The sequence below is a fragment of the Nomascus leucogenys genome, chromosome 14, assembly GCF_006542625.1.
Source record: "Nomascus leucogenys isolate Asia chromosome 14, Asia_NLE_v1, whole genome shotgun sequence".
In the NCBI taxonomy this organism is placed as follows: Eukaryota; Metazoa; Chordata; class Mammalia; order Primates; family Hylobatidae; genus Nomascus; species Nomascus leucogenys.
Window position 1 is genome coordinate 50,710,538 of NC_044394.1, and position 21,490 is coordinate 50,732,027.

Below are 21,490 nucleotides of genomic sequence, written 5' to 3' on the forward strand. Positions count from 1 at the left end.
TCTCACCCAGGCTGGAGTGCAGGGGTGTGATCTCAGCTCACTGCAACCTCCGCCTCCTAGGTGCAAGCAATTCTCCTGCCTCAGCCTCCCGAGTAGCTAGGATTACAGGCGTGCACCACTATGCCCAGCTAATTTTTGTATTTTTAGTAGAGATGGTTTCACCATGTTGGCCAGGTTGGTCTCGAACTCCTGACCTCAAGTGATCGGCCCACTTTGGCTTCCCAAAATGCTGGGATTATAGGCGTGAGCCACCGGTGCCGGTCGACATGGGCTTTTTATACAGCTGTGATTAGGATGAGAGCGACTGTGTTCTCCCCAGCCCCCGGGTGTCCTGGTGCACGGGACTGTCACCACCAGAAAGTGGCTGGCCCTGAAGGCAGGTTCTGCATGAGGCTGGGAGCAGGGCTACCACCTCCTCTTACCCCTTTTACCGTTAAGCCTAGAAAATCAGCTTACAAGTGGCAGGTCCCCAGTTCAACCTCACTTCTCAGGGAGATAGAAACTCCACATCCCCATTTTCCAGATGGAGAAAGGTGATCAGATAAGCCTCGGGGCCGCCTTCTCTAACGCCCAGAATTCATTCAAAACTCCCGCCCTTCTCACCCCCACCACTCCTGGGCACATCAAAACCTCGGGATACGAAGTCGGGGGGTGAGGATCTAGTGGCCCCTGAACCCACTGTCCTGCCCCTGCCCTACCACCTCCTTCCCTCGAACCATGTTCCCCTCTTTCTGGGCAGCTTCAGAAGGGAGCCCCGGTCTGCACAGGGCTGGCTCACTGCTTGCTGAAGCCCCCGCTTGCTCTCAGGAAATCTGGGGAAATCTTGGAGATCTCAATGTGGCTGAGTTCCTGGTGGAAACCCTGCCCTCTCCCCTGCGCACCCACAGAGGTGAGTTCCCCACTCATCATCTCCCTGGGAAGCAATTAGAGGCATAATTAAAATGTCACTCAGGTCCCTCCCTCTGTCCCTAGACAGGCTCATTCCCGTGGGAGTTATGAGCAGGGACTTCTGGCTGCCCCAAGGGAAGAAGAGAGAGGGAGGAGAGCTGGGGCCCATTGGGAGACGGGTCCCTAGGGGCTACGGTCTAGCTCAGGGATGACTGGGGAGAGGAAGGTACCGTTCAGGCAATGACCAGGCAGAGGAGAAAGGGCTGTGCCTCCCAGACACAGTGCAGCCTCCCAAGAGACAGAAATGACTGTACCTACACCGACTAACCAGGGACTCTTGAGGGGCCCAGAGAAACAAGCCACCCCAAGCCCCAGAATCTGTTTCTTGACCATTGATGGAAAAGCTCTGAGCACTCAAGAAGACCCAGGGACCTGGCTTGATTCACAGCTTTAAGGAACATACCTTCTGGCTGGGGGTTCAGTGGACCCAGGAGAAAAGGATGAGATGAGCATGCAGAACCAGCCGAGCTACAGAGCTCAGTCAAGATTTGCTGGGAGCCAGGCGCGGTGGCTCACACCTGTAATCCTAGCACTTTGGGAGGCTGAAGCAGGAGGATCCCTTGAGGCCAAGAGTTTGAGATCAACTTGGGTAAACAGCGAGACAACATCTCTACCAAAAAATAATTTTTTTTTTTTTTTTGAGACGGAGTCTTGCACTGTCGCCTGGGCCGGAGTGCAGTGTCACAATCTCAGCTCACTGCAACCTCCGCCTCCCAGGTTCAAGCAATTCTCCTGCCTCAGCCTCCGGAGTAGCTGGGATTATAGGCACCCACCACCAGGCCCAGCTAATTTTTTGTAATTTTAGTAGAGACCGGGTTTCGCTATCTTGGCCAGGCTGGTCTCGAACGCCTGACCTCATGATCCACCCACCTCGGCCTCCCAAAGGGCTGGGATTACAGCCGTGAGCCACCGCGCCCCAGCCAATAAATAAATCTTTAAAAAAAAGATTTGCTGGGTAGCCTTGGGCCAGTTATTTTCTCGCTCCAATTGGCTTCAGTTTCTCCATCTTTAAAATTAGGCAGTCGCTCAGTTGTTTTCAACTTTTTACCAGAATCTTTGTTTGCAATGAGGTGATGCTATTTTTTTTAATTGATTTTTTTTTTTTTTTTTCGAGAATGGAGTCTTGCTCTGTTGCCCAGGCTGGAGTGCAGTGGTGCGATCTTGGCTCACTGCAGCCTCCACCTCCCGGGTTCAAGCAATTCTCTTGCCTCAGCCTCCTGGGTAGCTGGGATTACAGGTGCACGCCACCACACGCGGCTAATTTTTTTTTTGTATTTTTAGTAGAGACGGGATTTCATCATGTTGGCCAGGCTGATCTCAAACTCCTGACCAGGTGATCCGCCCGCCTCAGCCTCCCAAAGTGCTGGGATTACAGGTGCGAGCCACTGCACCCAGCCTTTTATAATTGATTGATTATTCATTTATATATTTATTTATGATATGAGGTCTTATGTTGCCCAGGCTGGTCTCAAAATCCTAGCTTCAAGCAATCCTCCCACCTTGGCCGCCTCCCAAAGCTCTGGGATTACTGATGCAAGCCACCACACCTGGCCTCATATGAGGTCATACTTTGAACCTCTGTGGAGGCTGAGCCAGAGCTTCCCTCGGTGAGGTTGGATTTGGGGGGTCCTTACTCTTTCCCTGTTGGTCTCTGAGGTTCACCTGAGAGACCTAGGGCCCCGCAGGACACTTCTTGCCTTAAAGATGTTCTGTGGGCCCTTTCTGTCTAAAGAAGGAACCAGGAACTACTTCTGGGTAATAATTTGGTCATTTAAATTCAGATCTCAGCCACCGTTTTCCAAAATGGGATGGGACCCAAAGCCTTCGGGCCCGATGGTGTCCTGGCACCAGCCCCACCACTGGCCCCAGCGGGTCCAGAGCATCTCCTTCCACGTCCCCCATGTGGACAGGGCTGTGCGCCTGTTTATTGGGCACATGCCGCTCTGCACCGCTGTGATACAGGCCATATGTCTTAGCAGCTATGACCGCCATATGCTAGGCATTGTTCCTTGCTTTGGCCTCAGTTCATTCTCATAACAATTCTGTGAGGTCCATGCCATTCATATCACCGCCATTTCACAGGGGAAGCACCTAGAGGTGAAAGAACCGGCCCACTCCACAGGTCTAGGAAACGGAGGAGCTGGACACGAAATGACAAGGTAGGGCCAGTGGCCTGGCTTGGCCAAGCAGCACAGAGACCGGGCTATCAGCCTCGCAGAGTGGGGTGTGCCCATCTCCCACGGGGCTGTGTGCCCAAGGGAAGTGTCAGGGGAGGCACTGGCTGCTCCTGCCCCCTTCAGCTGCAGCTGCTGGTTCCCATAGGTCAGCCCCGCCCACCAGGCAGCCAAGGCCCTGCCCTTCCCAGGGTTGCTCTGCCTGGCCTCCTGGCTCTGCTGGGCAGGACCAGGGCCTTGGTTTGGACTCCTTGCCTCTCATGCCTGCAGCCTCAGGCCTGTGCTCCTGCTGGCATCCAGGCTACTCCTGCGTGGTGTCCATATTTGACCCCAGAGTTACACACGCCCAGCCACTCCTCCTCTCTCCACCAAGGTGGCACCACATTCCCAGAAGAAAGTAGACCAAAGGGACAGAGGCTGTCAGGACACATGAAGGCAGCAAGGGATTCTCAGGATCCTCAAAGTTTAGGATCTAGTTTCCTCTCCCTGATCATTTTATTTTACTTTATTTATTTATTTTATTTTATTTAGACGGAGTCTTGCTCTGTCACCCAGGCTGGAATGCAGTGGCATGATCTCGGCTCACTGCAGGTTCAAGCGATTCTCCTGCCTCAGCCTCCCGAGTAGCTGGGACTACAGGTGCCTGCCACCACACCCGGCTAATTTTTGTATTTTTAGTAGATATGGGGTTTCACCGTGTTAGCCAGGCTGGTCTTGAACTCCTGACCTCAAGTGATCTGCCCGCCTCGGCCTCCCAAAGTGCTGAGATTATAGGCATGAGCCATCGTGCCTGGCCCCTGCTCATTTTAGAGACAGGAAGACTGAGGCTGGGAGGACAAGAGATTGGCCAAAGTCCGGTGAATGGAGCAGAGCAGAGCAGGTGGAATTCTCTGGGCTGGCCTGGGTGCTGTGGCTTGGGAGGTGAGGGACGGGTTGAGGGATGGTGTGAGCAGCAGACTGTGTGCAGACCTGGGAGTCGTATAGCTGCAGGGGTGGCTGGAAGATCCCCGAACGCAGGGCAGGTTGGAGGGGTGGGAATTTCCAGGTGTGTGTGGCACTCCCCACCCCTGCCTGGCTCCCCTCGACCCTCATATGACAGACGCCCCAAGGCCCCCACTCCCTCCACACTTGGGCAGGTGCCCTTCCTGGCCACCCTTCACCTGCAGCACTTAACAGTACACAATCTTTCCCTGAGCCCAGAGGGCCCTGATTTAAGATGCCAGAAAGAAAAGTTAGGAATGAAAATGGGAGACCTTATCTTTATTCTTCCCCTTTCCGATCTCCTCTGGGCCCCATGGCTTACTGCCAACAGACAGATGGGAGACTGGGAAGAATATTTTGGTGGGAGGGAGTGGTGCTTGCAGACAGATGGATGCTAGCTCTGCCTCTGAAACCTGTTGCTCTGACCTACTGAGCTGCCGTTCTCCACGGAGACTCCCAGGAGAGATAGGAGGAGCCAAGGATAGCTGCCTTCCCTGGCCAGAATCCAACCCTAAATGACACTTGGCATGTTAAAAAATACTTGTCAAGGCCACAGGGTTCTGATGAATCTTGTTTTCTTTTTCTGCCCTGCTTTCTTCCAAAAAGGATTAGCGGCAGCTTACAAAAATTCATAAAATACAATAGGATAAAAATAGATCAGAGAGAAAACAACACTGGAACACATGGTACAATGAACCAAGAGGGTAGGACACAGAAATGTTCTTTGGCTGGGCCTCCACAATCCTCAAAGGTGGGCTGCAAACAGGATTCTGAGCTTCCTATCAGTCAAAACAAAGAGGGGAATCTGCCGGTTTTGAGACTCACAGAGTCCACAAGATTAAAACCAACCCCGGCCGGGTGCAGTGGCTCATGCCTGTAATCCTAGCACGTTGGGAGACCAAGGTGGGTGGATCACATTAGGCCAGGAGTTTGAGACCAGCCTGGTCAATATGGTGAAACTCCGCTTAAAATTAGCTGGACGTGATGGCAGACACCTGTAATCCCAGCTACTCGGGAGACTGAGGCAGGGGACTCACCGAAGCCTGGGAGGTGGAATTTGCAGTGAGCTGAGATTGTGCCACTGCACTCCAGCCTGGGCAACAGAGCAAGATTCTGACTCAATTAAAAAACAAAACAAAACACTCAATCTAGAAGCAGTGCAGCTATTTCTGACACTAAAGTCTGAGAGGAATTCTCATGGGACCTTTGACGGGATGAGGGGTAGCGTCCCAAGCAACACCGTCAACAACAGTCCTTTTTTGTTTTAGAGACAGGGTCACTCAGTCTTGCTCCGTCTCCCAGGCTAGAGTGCAGTGGCGTGATCTCAGCTCACTGCAACCTCCGCCTCCTGGATTCAAGTGATTCTCCTGCCTCAGCCTCCCGAGTAGCTGGGACTACAGGCTCACGCCACCACACCTGGCTATGTTTTGTATTTTTTGGTGGAGACGGGGTTTCACTGTGTTGGCTGAGCTGGTCTCAAACTCCTCACCTCAAGTGATCTGCCTGCCTCAGCCTTCCAAAGTGCTGGGATTACAGGTGTGAGCCACCATGCCTGGCAAATTTTTGTTGTTTATAAGCCACTCAGATTGTGGTATATTGTTTATAGCACCCCAAATGGACTAAGTAAGACACAGATACAGTCACACAAACCCTATCAGCTGCTTTCTACAGAGTTACTCAGGATAAACCGAGGGCTTGATGCTAAGGCACAGATCAGTAAAACCCACTCTATGGAGGGCCAGACCCGCATGATCCAAGAGACACAATTTAGATTCTCCCAGAGAAGGGCTTCTCAACCCAACACTATTGATATTTGGGGCTGGGTCATTCATTGTTATTGGGGACTGACCTGTGCACTGTAGTGTGTTTGCAGCATCCCTGGCCTCTACCTGGTAGATGCCAAGCACTCCCTCAAATTGTGACAGTTAAAAATGTCCTCAGACTGGGCTCGGTGGCTCATGCCTGTAATCCCAGCACTTTGGGAGGCCAAGGCAGTTGGATCACTTGAGCCCAGGAGTTTAAGACCAAGAGTTCAAGACCTGGCCAACATGGTGAAACCAGTTCTCTACAAAACATATAACAAATTAGCCAGGTGTGGTTGTGCCCACCTAGTGCTCCCAGCTACTGGGGAGGCTGAGGTGGGAGGATGGCTTAAGCCCAGGAGGTTGAGGCTGCAGTAAGCCGTGCTCACACCACTGCACTCCAGCCTTGGCAACAGGGTGAGACCCTGTCTCAAAACAAAAAAGTCCCCTGACACTGCCAAATGCCCTATTAGGGGCTGAAAACCGCTGCTCTTAAAGGAGGAGTGAGCCACTTTCTGAAAAGGTTGGTGCAAAAGTGATTGAGAGTCGTGCACGGTGGCTCACACCTGTAATCCCAGCACTTCGGGAGGCCAAGGAGGGCGGATCACTTGAGGTCAGGAGTTCGAGACCAGCCTGGCCAACGTGGCAAAACCCTGTCTCTACTAAAAATACAAAAATTGGCTGGGCATGGTGGCACAAACCTGTAACCACAGCTACTTGGGAGGCTGACGCAGGAGAATTGCTTGAACCCGGGAGGCGGAGGTTGCAATGAGCCAAGATCATGCCACTGCACTCCAGGCTCTGCCTCAAAAAAAAAGAGAAAAAAGACATAATTGCATTTTTTGTCATTAAAAGTAGTGGCAAAATATAAAGACCAATTTAAGACAAATAAAAGTGTTTTCAGGGCCGGGCATGGTGGCTCATGCTTGTAATCCCAGCACTTTGGGAGGCTGAGGCAGGCAGATCACAAGGTCAGGAGTTTGAGACCAGCCTGACCAACATGGTGAAACCCCGTCTCTACTAAAAATACAAAAATTCGCTGGAAGCGGTGGTGTGTGCCTGTAATCCCAGCTACTCATGAGGCTGAGGCAGGAGAATCGGTTGAACCCAGGAGGCAGAGGTTGCAGTGAGCCGAGGTCGCACCACTGCACTCCAGCCTGGGCAGCAGAGTGAGACTCTATCTCAAAAAAAAAAAAAGAAAAAGAAAAAGAAAAAAAGATTTATGCGGTCCCTTGAGGAAAAACGTATATACTTACATGTTTTAATTGCCTACCGGATTGAGAAAATTGGCACTTCCTATTAGCCAGTAAAATGTTTCTATGTGGGTATACTTGAGAAGTGGCTGTACCAAGGCAGCTTTCTAATTTTTCATCCTGAAGTCAGATTGAGGATTGTATTGAGAAGGTGGCACGGGCCAGAGGGCTTCTCCTTGCAGATCGAGAGTAGTGAGAGGACTGTGTCATCTCCTGGCTGACTTGAAGACAATCCTGCATCAATATCATTTCTCACAACCGTGGTTCTTCCCCAACCCTCCACCAAATCCGGGTTGACTGCAAAGAGTTTGCTGTTGTATTCTCTGAAAAAAAGAAAACTATAGTGCAGATTCCCTTATTCATCAGATATGCACTGAGCCCCTGCCATGCTCCAAGCACTCTGGGACGTGTTGGGAGGTATAACAGTAGGCAAAGCCAACACAGTCCCAGGGTGGCACTATAACTTGTGTGGACCCCTTCCTCCATAAAAATTGTGAAAATTATATTTATGACTCTGTTGCTATAAACCTACAGGTTTGCATATTTTCTTCTGATTTTTTTTTTTTTTTTTTTTTTGAGAGGGAGCCTCGCTCCGTCACCCAGCCAGGCTGGAGTGCAGTGGTGCAATCTCGGCTCACTGCAACCTCTGTCTCCCGGGTTCAAGCGATTCTCCTGCCTCAGCCTCCCGAGTAGCTGGGATTACAGGTGTGTGCCACCATGCAGGGCTAATTTTTGTATTTTAGTAGAGACAGGGTTTCACCATGTTGATCAGGCTGGTCTCGAACTCCTGACCTCGTCATCTACCCACCTTGGCCTCCCAGAGTGCTGGGATTGCAGGTGTGAGCCACCGCGCCCAGCTATTTTCTTCTGATTTTAAAAGAAATTAAAACACGTTTGTGGGCCCCTAAAAGGGCAGAGGGCCCTGGCACTGTGTCTACTGAACTGTTGCCAAAGTCACCCGGATGGGCCTTGGCCTTAAGGCTTTGGGTTGGAGGGCTTGGGAAACAGACACTCAACAGGCAAGAAGATAAGTAAAAGCAGCAAACAGGGTACTGATTTGAAGGAAACACACATCTAGATGCTGGGAGGGAGAGTAACACTTGGAGGGAGAATAACCTGGGCCTCACTTTGGATAAGGTCATTGGGGGCTGGGTGTGGTGGCTCACGCCTGTAATGCCAGCATCTTGGGAGGCCAAGGTAGGAGGATCGCTTGAGCTCAGGAGTTTGGGCAACATAGTGAGACTCCATTTCTACAAAAAATAAGCTAGCTGGGCATGGTGGTACATTCCTGTAGCCCCCGCTACTTAGGAGGCTGAGGTGGGAGGATCACTTGAGCCCAGAAGTCGAGGCTGCAGTGAGCCATGATCGTACCACTGTACTCCAGCCTGGGGTACAGAGTGACACCCTGTCTCAGAGGTCATGGGGGATAGGTGCTCCCTGAAAAAGTGGCATTTAAATCAGACAGAGGATGAGGAGTCTGGGAGGTGAAGGGCGGGGACAAGCATGTTTAGAGAATCAAAGATTCACCTAGCTTTTGGCCTGAGCGTCTGGGCAGTTTCACTCTTTCTGAGCAGGAAAGACTGAGGGAAGAATGGATTCGGGGTAGTTCGAGTTTGATCTCAGATACACGGAAGCCGATTCAAATGGAAATGGCAAGCTGTTGTGAAGCGAGTGTTATGGAACAAATGTTTGTGTCCTCTCAAAAGTCACACATGGAAGCCTTAATCCCAATGTGATGGTATTAGGACTTGGAGGTCTTTGGGAAGTGATTAGGTTTAGGTGAGGTCCTGAGCGTGGAGACCCCATGATGGAATCAGTGTCTTTGTAGAAAAGAATGAGGCCAGCGTTCAGTCTCTCTCTCCTCGCCTCATAAGGACACAGCAAGAAGGCAGCCATCTGCCAGCCAGTAAGAGAGCCCTCCCCGGGAACAAAACCTGCCAGCACCTTGATCTTGGACTTCCTAGAACTAAGAGAAATAAGGGTCTGTTGCTTTTTTTTTTTTTTTTTTTTTTTGGAGTTTCGCTCTGTTGCCCACGCTGGAATACAATGGCACCATCTCAACTCACTGCAACCTCCGCCTCCCAGGTTCAAGTGATTCTCCTGCCTCAGCCTCCCATAGCTGGGATTACAGACATAGGACAATATGCCCGGCTAATTTATGCATTTTTAGTAGAGATGGGCTTTTGCCATGTTGGCATGGCTGGTCTCAAACTCCTGATCTCAGGTGATCCACCTGCCCCAGCCTCCCAAAGTGCTGGGATTACAGGTGTGAGCCACTTCGCCCAGACAAACGTCTGTTGTTTAAATCACTCTCTACAGTATTTTGTTACAGCAGCCCGAGCTGACTAAGACAAGGGGCAACTGTCTCCTTGTCTGCAGAAAACACATCCAGGAGTGGGAGCCGTCAGGTGAGAACATGGAATTCAAAGCCTCACCAAGAGGAGAGAGCAAAGACAGCGCTGAGTCAGCGGCCGGGCTTGGTGGCTCACGCCTGTAATCCCCCAGTACTTTGAGAGGCTGAGGCGGGTGGATCACGAGGTCAGGAGATCGAGACCATCCTGGCTAATACAGTGAAATCCCATCTCTACTAAAAATACAAAAAATTAGCCGGGCATGGTGGCAGGCGCCTGTAGTCCCAGCTACTCGGGAGGCTGAGGCAGGAGAATGGCGTGAACCCGGGAGGCAGAGTTTGCAGTGAGCCGAGATGGCGCCACTGCACTCCACCCTGGGCGACAGAGAGAGACTCCGTCTCAATAAAAAAATAAAAATAAATTTAAAAAAGACAGCGCCGAGTCTGATCAGCCCCCGACCGGAGGGAAGGTCAGGATGTTGGTGGTGGGGGGGACTTGGTCCACCATGCTCTACTGAGTCTCCCTCCAGCACCCCCTCCAGGGTCAGGGCAGTTTATCCAGAAGGGGAATGATTGGGGCCCGCGCTCTGCCTCCCACTCCCCCTGCCCACGCTCACTGGGCTTTGTACACAGAGTGGGTACAATTGACTCTTTGTCAATAGTTGGGGCCTGGAGGGTTTTTCCATCGTACTCTCTGTCCGCCTCATGAGCCAATAATTATTTAGAGATAACAAACCGGAGGGCAATCTGTGGTGATGAAAATAGAGTTTTTCTTCCAGACTCAATTGACCTGAAGACAGATCAAACTTGTGACCTTGGACCCACCATCCATCAAAGTGAGTGCCCCAGGCCACGGCTGGGAGAATTAATCCAACACAGTGTCGACGGTCAGCGGGCGGGTCCCTGCTCTACAGAAACTTCCCTCACCCCTCCTCCCCATGGGGGGTAGGGGGTCATGCATCTCCAGGGGAACACAGGACCATCCGTTAGGGCATAGGAATAAATGTTAAAACTTTGTTGATAATTGTGGTTTATCTTGACCTGCATTTTTCCTGTTTTAGAAAGTACAGGATAAAGCAGGACTGGGGAAAGACACCTCCTTTCTTGGAGCTGCTTTACTTCTTTTTTTTTTTTTTTAATTTTCCTTTTCTTTCTTTTTTTTTTTTTCGAGATGGAGTTTTGCTCCTGTTGCCCCTGGCTGGAGTACAGTGGCGCAATCTCAGCTCACTGCAACCTCCACCTCCCGGGTTCGACCGATTCTCCTGCCTCAGCCTCCCGAGTAGCTGGGATTACTACAGGCATGCACCACCACGCCTGGCTCATTTTTGTATTTTTAGTAGAGATGGGGTTTCACCATGTTGGTTAGGCTGTTCTCAAACTCCTGACCTCAGGTGATCCGCTTGCCTTGGCCTCCCAAAGTGCTGGGATTACAGGCATGAGCCACTGTGCCTGGCCACTTCTTTCTTTTTTCTTTTGAGATGGAGTCTCCCTCTGTGGCTCAGGCTGGAGTACAATGGCACAATCTTGGCTCACTGCAACACCTACCTCCCAGGTTCAAGTGATTCTCCTGCCTCAGCTCCCCAAGTAGCTGGGATTACAGGCACCCACTACCACACCCGGCTAATTTTTGTATTTTTAATAGAGATGGGGTTTCACCATGTAGGCCAGGCTGGTCACAAACTCCTGACCTCAAGTGATCCACCAGCCTCGGCCTCCCAAAGTGCTGGGATTACAGGTGTGAGCCACCGCACCCGGCCTGGAGCTGCTTTTCAGCCAATTCTAGACTCTGGCACTTGGCTGCCGGATGTCCTTCTTTCATGCCTTCTCCGGAGAGTGGCCCCAGGAATTTGCAGCCAGAGGGCTCTTTCTAAAATGCAAATCTCGACCAGCACAGTGGCTCACTGCGCTGGAGTAATTCCAGACCTTTGTAATCCCAACCCTTTGGGAGGCCGAGGCAAGAGGATCACTTGAGGTCAGGAGTTTGAGACCAGCCTGGCCAACATGGTGAAACCTCGTCTCTGCTACAAATACAAAATTTAGCCAGGCGTGGTGAAGCACACCCGTAAGTCCAGCTACTCAGGAGGCTGAGGCAGGAGAATCACTTGAACCCAGGAGGTGGAGGTTGCGGTGAGCAAGACTGCACCACCACACTCCGACCTGGATGACAGAGTGAGACTCCATCTCAAAAATAAAAAAGTAAAAATGCAAATTTCACCAACATCGTAAAGTGGGCTCCTTCAGTGACTCCTCAAGGCCTTGGGTTTGAGGCCCTTCCCAAGCCTGGACCTCCCAGTCCTTTGAGCCACCCCCAGCAGCCAGTGTGCCAGATCTGGTCCTATAGAACCAGAAGTGATTTCCTAAACGCATGGCGGCAGCTGGAACCATTGTCCCCCTTCTGCCTTTACAAGACTCTACCTGTCTACGCGTTTGTTTCACTTCCTCCCAGAAGCCTTCCTGCAACACCTAAGTGAGAGCTCAGCAGCCTTGTAGTAGCTCCGCCAGTGCCTTCTGATGTCACTGCCTGCTTGTTGGTGATGTTCCCCTCTATACTAGTTTCCTTATTGTTGCTGTGACAAGTTACCACAAATTGGCCGGGTACAGTGGCTCATGCCTGGAATCCCAGCACTTTGGGAGGCTGAGGTGGGCAGATCACTTGAGGTCAGGAATTCAAGACCAGCCTGTCCAACATGGAAAGATCCCGTCTCTACTAAAAAACAATACAAAAATTAGCTGGGTGTGGTGGTGCATGCCTGTCATCCCAGCTACTCAGGTGGCTGAGGCGCAAGAATCGCTTGAACCCAGGAGGTGGAGGTTGCAGTGAGCTGAGATGGCACCACTGCCCGCCAGCCCTGGCGACAGAGTGAAACTCTGCCTCAAAACAAAACAAACAAATAGAAGACACAAATTGCCACAAATCTGGTAGCTTAAAACAGCACTTTTTTGGCCGGGCACGGTGGCTCACGCCTGTAATCCCAGCACTTTGGGAGGCTGAGGCGGGCGGATCACGAGGTCAGGAGATCGAGACCATCCTGGCTAACATGGTGAAACTCCGTCTCTACTAAAAAATACAAAAAATTAGCCGGGCACAGTGGCGGGCACCTGTAGTCCCAGCTACTCGGGAGGCTGAGGCAGGAGAATGGCGTGAACCCGGGAGGCAGAGCTTACCATGAGCCGAGATCACGCCACTGCACTCCAGCCTGGGTGACAGAGCCAGACTCTCTCTCAAAAAAAACAAGACAAACAAAAAATAAACCAGCACTTTTTTTTGTGTGTGTGTGTGACATGGTCTGGCTCTGTCGCCCAGGCTGGAGTGCAGTGGTACAATCTCAGCTCACTGCAACCTCCATCTCCTGGGTCCAAGCCAACCTCTCACCTCAGCCTCTTGAGTAGTTGGGACTACAGGTGCAGGCCATCATGTCCAGCTAATTTTTGTAGAGATGGGGTCTCATTATGTTGCCCAGGCTGGTCTCAAACTCCTGAGCTCAAGCAATCCACCCTCCTCAGCCTCCCAAAGTCCTAGGATTATAGGCGTGAGCCACCATGCCTGGCCCACAAATGTAATATCTCACATTTTTAAAGGTCAGAAGGTCCAGATGGCTTTCACTGAGCTAAAATCAAGGTGTGGGTTGGTCTGTGTTCCTCCTGCAGGTTTGAGGGGAGAATCTGTCTTTTCCACTTCTAGAGACCACCCGCATTCCTTGGCTCATGGCTCCTTCCTCCAGCTTCAAAGCCAGCAGTGCAGCATCTTCACATCTCTCTCTGTTTTTTCATCTCTTCCTCTGTGTCTCTCCCTTCCTCTGACCCTCCTGCCTCCTCCTCATAAGGATCCTTGTGGTGCTATTGGGCCCACTCAGATAATCCAGAATAATCTTCCTATCTCAAGATTCTTGACTTAATTGCATCAGTAAGGTCCCTTTTGCCTTGTAAGGTAACACATCCACAGTTTCTGGAAATTAGGATGTGGGCATCTTTGGATGGGAGCACATTATTCTACCGAGTGCAATCTCCTAGGCAAGTGGCTGTGTCTTGTTTGTTCTGTGTCTTCCAGAGACAGCAGCAGTTAAAAAATACTTTTGAGTGAGTGAGTGAATGAGTGAGTGAATGAGTGAGTGAATGAGTGAGTGACTGAGTGAATGAGTGGGTAAATGAGTGAACGAGTGGGTGAATAAGTGAACGAGTGGGTGAATGGGTGAACGAGTGGGTGAATGAGTGAATAAGTGAGTGAATGAGTGAGTGAGGGAATGAGTGAGTGAGTGGATGAGTGAGTGAATGAGAACGAGTGAGTGAATGAGAGAATGAGTGAGTGAATGAGTAAGTGGGTGAGTGAATGAATGAGTGAGTGAACGAGTGAATGAGTGAGTGAATGAGTAAGTGAGTGAGTGAATGAATGAGTGAGTGAATGAGTAAGTGGGTGAGTGAATGAATGAGTGAATGAGAGAGTGAATGAGTGAGCGGGTGAGTGAATGTGTGAATGAGAGAGTGAATGAGTGAGCGGGTGAGTGAATGTGTGAATGAGAGAGTGAATGAGTGAGCGGGTGAGTGAATGAATGAGTGAATGAGTAAGTGGGTGAGTGAATGAGTGAGTGAATAAGTGGGTGAGTGAGTGAATGAGTGAGTGAGTGAATGAGTAAGTGGGTGAGTGAATGAGTGAATGAGTGAGTGGGTGAGTGAATGAGTGAGTGAATAAGTGGGTGAGGGAATGAGTAAGTGGGCGAGTGAATGAGTAAGTGGGTGAGTGAATGAATGAGTGATTGAGTAAGTGGGTGAGTGAGTGAATGAGTGAGTGAGTGAGTGAACGAGTGAGTGAATGGGTGAATGAGTGAGTGAATGAGTGAGTGAATGAGTGAGTGAATGAGTGAGCGAGTGAGTGAATGGGTGAATGAGTGAGCGAATGAGTGAATGAGTGAGTGAGTGAATGAGTGAATGAGTAAGTAGATGAGTGAGTGAATGAGTGGATGAGTGAGTGAATGAGTGAGTGAGTGAATGAGTGAGTGAGTGAATGAGTGAGTGAATGGGCGAATGAGTGGGTGAATGAGTGAGGGACTATGAGTGAATCAGTGAGTGAATGGGTGAATGAGTGAGTGAACAAGTGAGTGAATGAGTGAGTGAGTGAATGAGTGAATGGGTGAATGAGTGAGTGAATGAGTGAGTGAGTGAATGAGTGAGTGAATAAGTAAGTGAGTGAGTGAATAGGTGAGTGAGTGAATAAATGAGTGAATAAGTGAGTGAATGAGTGAGTGCATGAATGAGTAAGTGAATAAGTGAGTGAGTGAGTGAATAGCTCCCCAGAGTGGGGAGGGTAAGAGCCAGACGTGGGAAGCCAGAGGACTGTGGTTAAGGAGGAGACCAGAGTGTGACCCAAGCTGCCCCACCTGCCACCTCTGCCAATTCGGCTTTGCCGACAGGCCAGGCCTGCAGCTGCGGGTGACAGGCTCCTTTCTCACAGGGCATAGGAGGCAGGGACTGAAGCCTGTGGAGTTTCCCTCTGCTCAGCCTGGAGAGGCTCTGGGCACAGAACCCCAGGCAGAGCGGAGGATGACCTGAAGACCAAGTGAAGACACGTCGTGGCAACAGTGGACAGGGAATGCTATCTGCACACCGCTTTGACCAGGGCTGACTCCCTAAGCCCAAAATGTCCTGTTTCCTTGATATTTGGACCAAGAGTAGAATCTGCAACCTACCTACTCAGGGACAAGCAAAAGCTCAGTAGCTGTCTTGGGCCTCAGGGGTCTGGGTGGTCTTCCCAGCCCAGGGGAGGTGGAGCCGTCTCCCACGCTTAGCTTGGTAGGCTGAAAGGAGCTGGTTTTGGGGCCAAGCAGACCTGAGCTTGTGGTCTTTAGGAAGCACATCTAAGCCTTTAGCCTTGGCTTTTTTCAATTGTAGAAGAGAAATAATAATAGCTCTCTTTGCAAGGTTTTGTGGGAATTAGAGAGAATATAATGTAAACAGGGAACCTAAACTAATTAAGTCCTAGTAACTGGTAGCAAGGTTGGATTCTAGGCCCCCATTCCCACATCTACTGGCTACATAAGCTTAGGCAGTGGTTTAACTTCTGGGCCTTGGTTTCCTTACCTATAAAACGGGTAGAGCAGCTCAGGAGTTAGTCGTGAGAATGGGAGGAGCCTTCAGTGAGAAGTGTGGATGGTTTATTAGTCCTGTGGCTGTTTCCAAGCCCCAAGGGGAAGTAGATGGCTTCCCCTGGCTGCAGGTGTTAGAACTGATGGACTCCTAGAGACGAGTTCCTGCACAACGACAGAGCAGGACCAGCCTGGCTGCAGGGCCTCCCTGCCCTGCACTTCAAGTGGCCACTGTGAAGCCAACAGCTGTCCCCTCCAAGTGGCATTCTTGGGGCACAAAGGGCGGTGGAGAGAGCAGGGCACACTGGCTCATTGTCCCTGGGACTGAGCAGCAGCAGCAGTGGGTGAGGGGCACTCCTCCTGACCTCCAGCCCCTCCCAACCCCGTGGCTATTCGGCTGCCAGGCCATCACTGCCGGATCTTACAGTAGCCCCCAGCAGCACCTGAACCATCATGGGACCCCTTCCCCCATGGCATCTTTTACCAGGGGCCCTTAGGAATAATGCATTTTAAGAAGGGATAGGTCCAAGCAAAGTGGCTCATGCCTTTAATCCCAGCACTTTGGGAGGCCGAGGTGGGCGGATCACTTGAGGTCAGGAGTTCGAGACCAGCCTGGCCAACATGGTGAAACCCTGTCTCTACTAAAAATAAAAAAAGTAGCCAGGCATGGTGGCAGGCGCCTGTAATCCCAGCTACTTGGGAGGCTGAAGCAGGAGAATCGCTTGAACCTGGGAGGCGGAGGTTGCAGTGAGCTGAGATTTCACCACTGTACTCCAGCCTGGGGGACAGAGCAAGACTCTGTCTCAAAAATAAAACAACACTCACGCCTGTAATCCCAGCACTTTGGGAGGCCAAGGTGGGTGGATCACAAGGTCAGGAGATTGAGACCATCCTGGCTAACATGGTGAAACCCCGTCTCTACTAAAAAAATACAAAAAATTAGCCAGGCGTGGTGGTGGGCACCTGTAGTCCCAGCTACTCGGGAGGCTGAGGCAGAATAGCGTGAACCCGGGAGGCGGAGCTTGCAGTGAGCCGAGATCCTGCCACTGCACTCCGGCCTGGGTGACAGAGCGAGACTCCGTCTCAAAAAAAAAAACAAAAAAAAAACAATAACAAAAACCACCCCTGTATCAGGCACCCACATGTACTTTCACTGATCCTCAGTCCTCCAGGGATGTAGTGTGCATTGCTCCCATTTTACTAATGCAGAATCTGGGGTTCAGAGAGGCGATTAAATGCCTGACCCAGGATATAGACTGGTAGCTGACAAAGGCTGGATTTGAACCCTGGCCTGTCTGACGCCCCTGTCTGCACTGTCGCCATAAAGACAGGGTGCTCAGTGGAGAGGAAGGCAGGTACTCCAGATAAAAGAAAGGTGGGCATGGCCACGATCTGCCCAGCAAAGCACTGGCTGCCATTGATCCCAGGCCAGGGGCATGGGCATGATGACCTTTCCAGGCCCTGCAGCCAGAGAATTCCAAAGCTTCCCCCACTTCCACCCCTGCTTTTCAGAGCAGAGCATTAATAAAGGGGAAGGAGCTGGATGATGACGATTCAGGAAATTTGCAGCCAGAGCTAAATGAGAGCCTCATAATGATGGTGATTAAAAATTCACGCTTCTGTTTGTACAGTGATTTGAGTGTCCACTTAGCACCATGAATCAATTAATAAACGAAAACACAAGGGCTAGGGATAAGCTCCAGGGCACAGAAGAGGGCGTTGTGAGGTTTCAGAGGGGACATTCCAGGGCTGGGGCACTGCTTTTTGTTGTTGTATAATGGGGACACCCATTTGCTTCAAGAGCCATGAGGTGGGGCAGCTCCCCCGGCCTCAGCAAAGCTTAACAATCACTCAACTTCTCTGGGTGTCTGTTTGCTCATCTATAAAAGGGGTGAGGTCGGCCACGCACAGTGGCTCACGCCTGTAATCTCAGCACTTTGGGAGGCCAAGGCGGGCGGATCACCTGTGGTCGGGAGTTCGAGACCAGCCTGATCATCACAGAGAAACCCCGTTTCTACTAAAAATACAAAATTAGCTAGTCGTGGTGACACATGCCTGTAATCCCAGCTACTCAAGAGGCTGAGGAAGGAGAATCGTTTGAACCTGGGAGGCGGAGGTTGCGGTGAGCCGAGATCACGCCACTGCACTCCAGCCTGGGCAACAAGAGTAAAACTCAGTCTCAAAAAATCTCAAAAAAAAAGATGGGATCTTCCAAAACTAAATTTCTTTCTTTCTTTCTTGTTGGGACAGGGTCTTACTCTGTCACCCAGGCTGGAGTGCAGTGGTGCAATCATGGCTCACTGTAGCCTTGACCTCCCAGGCTCGAGGGACCCTCTTGCTTCAGCCTCCTAAGTAGCAGCTGGGACTACAGGCATGTGCCACCATGACTAGCTAATTTTTAAATTTTTTGTAGAGATGGAATCTCATCATGTTGCCCAGACTGGTCTCGAACTCCTGGGCTCCAGTGATCTTCCTGCCTTGGCCTCCCAAAGGGTTAGGATTACTGGCATGAGCCACCGCGCCCAGCCTTGAACCTGAATGCCAAGTGAGAAGGTCTATTCATTTCCTAGAGCTGCTGTCACAAATTACCACAAAGGTGGCTGAATACCATAGGAATTCATTCTCTCACATTCTGGAGGCTGGACCCGAGGTCAAGATATAGGCAGGGTGGGTTCCTTCTGGAGGCCCTGAGGGAGAGTCTGTCCCACATCTCTCTCCTGGCTTCTGGTGGAGACGGCAATCTTTGGCCATCCATGGAAGCTGGGTCACCCCAGTCTTCACCTCTGTCTCCCCATGGCCTTCTCTGTGTGCCCTCTGTGCCTGTGTCTCAATTATCCCCTCCTTTCTCTCATAATCACACCAGTTACTCGGTTTAGGAATCACCCTAATTCCAGGATGTTGACCCTGCTTCTAAAGAAGTTCATGTTCATAGGTACCAGTGGTTAGGACTTTGATTTTTTTTATTTTTTATTTTTATTATTATTATTATTATTATTATTTTGAGACAGAGTCTAGCTCTGTCGCTCAGGCTGGAGTGCAGTGGTGCAATCTTGGCTGTCTGCAATCTCTGCCTCCTGAGTTAAAGTGATTCTCCTGACTTAGCCTCCCAAGTAGATGGGACCACAGGTGCTTGCCACCATGCCCTGCTAATGTTTGTTTGTTTGTTTGAGACAGAGTTTCGCGCTTATTGCCCAGGCTGGAATGCAATGGCGCGATCTGGGCTCACCGCAACTTTTACCTCCTGGGTTCCAGCGATTCTCCTGCCTCAGCCTCCCAAGTAGCTGGGATTACAGGTGTGCGCCACCGCGCCTGGCTAACTTTGTATTTTTAGTAGAGATGGGGTTTCTCCATGTTGATCAGGCTGGTCTCGAACTCCCAACCTCAGATGATCCGCCCACCTCGGCTTCCCAAAGTGCTGGGATTACAGGCGTGAGCCACCGCGCCCAGCCAATTTTTTGTATTTTTAATAGAGACGGGGTTTCACCATGATGGCCAGGCTGCTCTTGAACTCCTGACCTCAGTTGATCCACCCACCTTGGACTCCCAAAGTGCTGGGATTACAGACGTGAGTGAGCCAACATGCCTGGACTTTTTTTTTTTTTTTTTTTTTTAAAAAGCATCCTTCTCTGTCACCCAGGCTGGAGTGCAGTGGTGCAACCATGGCTCACTGCAGCCTCAACCTCCTGGACTCAAGCAATCCTCCTGCCTCAGCCTCCCAAGTAGCTGGAACTACAGACATGTGCCACCATGCCCACCTAATAATTTTTTAATTTTTTGTAGAGATGGGAGTCCTGCTTTGTTGCCCAGGCTGGTCTTGCACACCTGGGCTCAGGCGATCCTCCTGCCTTGGCCTCTGAAAATGCTGGGATTACAGGCGTGAGCCACTGCACCTGGCCTGGACCTAGACTTTTTGGGTAGCCAGTTCAATTTACTGCAGAAGGTATTTTGAATAAGCAAAAACTATGAATGCAAGCCCCGTTGTTTGTGTGCCAAACTAATGATGACCCACTGGGAGAAGGGATTTCATCCATGTGACGTCCACCACACACCTCTGCTGGCCAGGCACCTAGAGGTGGGATGGGAAGCCCTGGTGGAGGAGCAGAGAAGCTGGCGTGATGGAGGGAGGAGTCTTAGCCAGGAGTCTCCTTCATGTTCATCCCTCATCAATTAACTCTTGCAGGCCACCAGAGTAGCAGAAAGATCTTTGGGCTATATCCCCAGGGCTCTCATGATTTTAAAAAGTCATCCCCAGGCTGGGCACGGTGGCTCATGCCTGTAATCCTAGCACTTTGGGAGGATGAGGCAGGCAGATCACTTGAGGTCAGGAGTTCGAGACCAGCCTGGCCAATATGGTGAAAACCTGTCTCTACTAAAAGTACAAAAATTAGCTAGGTGTGGTGGTGTGGGCCTGTAATCTCAGCTACTCAGGAGGCTGAGGCAGGAGAATTGCTTGAACCTGGGAGGCAGAGGTTGCAGTGAGCCGAGATCACGCCATTGCACTCCAGCCTGGTCAACAGAGTGAGACTCAGTCTCAAAAAAAAAAAAAAAAAAAAAAAAAAATTCATCCTCTAAGCAGCCCCCGTCCAGTCTTCCCCCGACCATCCCTCAGAGAGCCATGTACAGTTCTCAGAGCCCTGTGGTGGCTCTGCTGCCTTCACGATCACTCCCCTGCAAAGCTGGCCCCAGCAGGCCCCCCAGAGTTGGGTCCCTTCTCAGCTCTTCAGCCTCATTGCCCTCATTCCGCCTCTTTACCCCACTTCTGCCAAAGCAAACCCTTGAGCGCCTCCTCAGCCTGCACGTTGCTCCACGCCCCAACCTTCATACTGCTGGCCTTCTTCCAGAACATTCTCTCCCCATCATCATGAGTCTCCACTGAGAGCTCTCCCTGCTACCCCTTCCTGCCCTGCTGGGCCCCTCGTGCCTCCATCGCATTATTGTGTGAATGGCTAATGTCCCCTCCTTGATGGGGCCGTCTCTGAGGATAGGGACGTGGCCTTAGTGCAGAGATGCCCAGGGATGTTTAGGGAAGAAAGTCATCAAGAGACCTAGATTTGAACCCCATCCATATCGCCTCCCAAACCACGTGGCTTTGGCCTCCCTGGGCTTTGATTCCCTCATCGGTCCTGCCTGCACTGCCAGGCTGCTGTGAGCCTCTAATGAGCCTGTGTTGACAGATGAATGCATTCTTGGGACTACTAATCAACGCACACAGCTAAGGCCAAGAGAAGCCAGGGTTTCTACCCCAGGGACCCCCTTGGCCCCACCCTCTAGCAGCCCTGGAGCTGGGCCCCTCTGCCTCTCTCAGGATGCAGTCAGAGGCCTGAGCTTCTGCAAACTCTTGGATCTGATCCCTGCTCCTCCCAGTCCCGCCTCGACTCTAGGTGTCTATCTCTCCAGCTATTTTCTTTTCTGATCTGGAGTTCAAAAGAACAGATCTAGGAGCCACAGCCACGGGGAACAACAGCCAGCAAGCTAGTTCACGTTGGCCCAGCTGAGAGCCTGCAGGGCCGCCCACCTCTCCCTTCTGGGTTTGGGCACCCACAAAGGAGGGCGTGTGGGTTCTGGTTCTATGGGCATCAAAGGCCAATGTGACTGAGAACAGCAGCTCTAGTTAGAGGCAAGGCCAGTTTGGGGCCAGAGCAGGGGGAGGGGGGAGCCTGGTCTAATTAGAGCCCTAACATGATCCTTTGAAAGCATTTTCAGATGTCCCCAGCCCTGCAGGCAGGGGTGGTGTAATAATAATAAAACAACATTTGCATAGAGATTTCATTTATAAAGCACTTTCTCAGGGGTGGGGTGGCACTGGGTGGCCCTGTGGAATCCTGGCTGGGAGGCCGCCCTGGCCTTGGGTCGGTTCCGCCCTCCCGCCAAGCTGGCGATTGTGTGCGAGGTAAACAAAGCGCCA

At 51.2% G+C, this 21,490-nt stretch overlaps 1 protein-coding gene across 7 annotated transcripts in view; it reads left to right on the forward strand.

Moving 5' to 3' along the window:
- The first annotated feature begins 3,028 nt into the window (after positions 1-3,028).
- Positions 3,029-21,490, forward strand: part of CPSF4L (cleavage and polyadenylation specific factor 4 like) — a 39,199-nt gene continuing 20,737 nt past the window's right edge. For all 7 annotated transcript variants that reach the window (XR_004033341.1, XM_030827784.1, XM_030827786.1 and 4 more), the window contains exon 1: positions 3,029-3,107. The gene's annotated coding sequence lies outside the window, so the exon portion shown is untranslated. The remainder of the gene's footprint in view (positions 3,108-21,490) is intronic.